Source organism: Bombus affinis, unplaced genomic scaffold (assembly GCF_024516045.1).
Source record: "Bombus affinis isolate iyBomAffi1 unplaced genomic scaffold, iyBomAffi1.2 ctg00000870.1, whole genome shotgun sequence".
Lineage (NCBI taxonomy): Eukaryota > Metazoa > Arthropoda > Insecta > Hymenoptera > Apidae > Bombus > Bombus affinis.
Window position 1 is genome coordinate 32,501 of NW_026109410.1, and position 2,500 is coordinate 35,000.

A 2,500-nucleotide genomic window follows, 5' to 3' on the forward strand; every position below is an offset into this window, starting at 1 on the left:
CGAAAACCTGCAAACGTATGCAAATCTGCTGATATGAAAAAAAAATCGGTCACGAGGACAACACTACGTATATATATATATATATATATATATATAATATATTCGATAACCGACACGAAGCGGTGCATAAGCGGGCGGTCGTACGAAAGGACGACTCACGACGCCGCTAGCACTCACGCAGGTCCGTGACGGTTCTCTCCGCTCTTATTCGTATCCTTCTTCGTGCGCTTCCTCCGACTCTGAAACGTTCTACGTATCGTAAGAACGACGGCGGGTTGTCGAAGGCACCAAGGGACAGAGAGAGACAGAGGTAGAGTTTCGTAGTGTCTCCCGTGAACACGATAGTTTATATATCGAGCATGCGTACGAATTGCACGGTCTCGACACGACCGCGACGAACGCCGACGAGCGTCCAACAATCGCTCGTACGTCGCGTACGTTCTCTCGCGTCCGCTCTTGTTCGTATCCTTCTTCGTGCGCTTCCTCCGACTCTGAAACGTTCTACGTATCGTAAGAACGACGGCGGGTTGTCGAAGGCACCAAGGGACAGAGAGAGACAGATAGAGAGGAACGACACGCAACGCAAGCAGTCTTAGGTTTACGTGAGCAACCCTCAGCCAGGCGTGGTCCAGGAATTGTATCCGTGGACCGCAATGTGCGTTCGAAATGTCGATGTTCATGTGTCCTGCAGTTCACACGTTGACGCGCAATTAGCTGCGTTCTTCATCGACCCACGAGCCAAGTGATCCACCGTTCAGGGTAATCTTTTCATATATTTTTTAAAACTCTTGTACTCCATGTACTCTTAATACTCGGTTCGAGCGAAGCCGAGATCCGACACGACCGACCAACGGGAATCGGACGCGCAGAAGTCGCCGGAAGATCGACGACACGAAAACGTTCGAAAATGAAATCCGACGAACGCGCGAAGATACGCGCGTCCGCCGGCCGGGCGAAAAGTACATTATGATATATAACAACCATCGAGATCGAAGCTCCGTTCGTCAGGAAACGACGGGGATATAACACCCGATTCTGAATCCTCTGTGCAGCACACGATCTCGCGAAGAAATACGCACGGTGGCTAGCCCATATATATATATATGTGTGTGTGTGTATATATAATACGATATGCATTCCTCTCGTCCAATTATTCAAGAAAAAGAGCGTGCGCCTCCATCGTTCGGGTGATGTAAAGATTCGATGGGACTCGCGCGACCCTCGGCCTCGAGCGGTCTTTCCTCCCAATATCCAGAAGCCGAGCTTTGAAAAAACTCTAGCGACGGCACGGGTGTCCGACTCACGACATCGAGGCTTCGAAGTCGGCGATCTCCTCCGAACGGATGGCGATCGCGACGACTCAAAGCGTGAAAAATCGACGAAAGAGAACACATCTCCGTTCAGGTGATTGTTTTTTTTAAAAAATAAAAAAATTCGATGGGACTCGCATCCATCTACCTCGCGCGGTCTTTCTTCCCAATATCCAGAAGCCGAGCTTTGAAAAAACTTCAGCGACGGCACGGGTGTCCGACTCACGACAACGAGGATAGACAGCCTGCGGTCCCCTCTGAACGGGTTATATGCGACGAACTAGACGAAACTTTAGTCGTTCAGGTGGTATAAAAAAAAAAAATTCGATGGGACGCACGCGCAGCCGTCGTCCTCGAGCGGTCTTTCTTCCCAATATCCAGAAGCCGAGCTTTGAAAAAACTCTAGCGACGGCACGGGTGTCCGACTCACGACATCGAGGGTAGACAGCCTGCGGTCCCCTCTGAACCAACTTCGGCTAGACTAGTTACGAATCGTTGCTACGCATCGTCATCATAGTCATCGTCATCATCATCATTATCATAGCGGGCCAACATCCACGCAATGCGTTTTCGTTCTAGGTTACCCGATCCACGAGTATGTTACAAGTGGTTTCGTTATTTCGAACAAAACGACATACGAAGAACACACGCCCTATGGGTAGGAAGCACGTTTCGAGAACGACCGAGAGCGGTGAAAGAGACGAAAGGTCGACGCGCATAAGGTATCCATGGATCTTCGAAGAGAACCTTCGAAGATATGTCGGTATCCTTTCTACATGCGCGACTCGCTACTCGTACTTTCGCTCTCGTCGACTCGTTTTAGTCGCTTCGTTCGATCCCAAAGAGGAGTCTTCGATGTCCCGTTGCTAGGAGGAGAGCAAACGCAACACAGACCACGAAACATAGAAGAGAATAGGCGAGCATGATCTCTCCGACACGAGGCACTTTAGAGATTTTGTTATTCGTTTGTACGGTCTCCACGACGCAAAAAAAAAAATACGAGATCGTGGCGGCGGGTCTTTCTGTATACGGCCTCACGCAAGCGCCTCGATCTCATTTCTCTTTACGGGTGGTTTCCATTCGTAATTTTTCGTTCGATATTCGTGTCAAAGTTTAATTTTCGAAAGCTCAAGTTCCCATTTATAGTTTTATTATAAAATCATAATATTCGCAGACGGCGGGTCTTTCTG

At 49.1% G+C, this 2,500-nt stretch overlaps 1 non-coding gene across 1 annotated transcript; it reads right to left on the reverse strand.

The window, feature by feature from the left end:
* Positions 1-607: 607 nt before the first annotated feature.
* On the reverse strand, positions 608-762 carry LOC126928357 (5.8S ribosomal RNA). The gene has a single exon (XR_007716576.1). It is a non-coding gene; the product is annotated as a 5.8S ribosomal RNA (ribosomal RNA).
* Between the last annotated feature and the right edge of the window lie 1,738 nt (positions 763-2,500).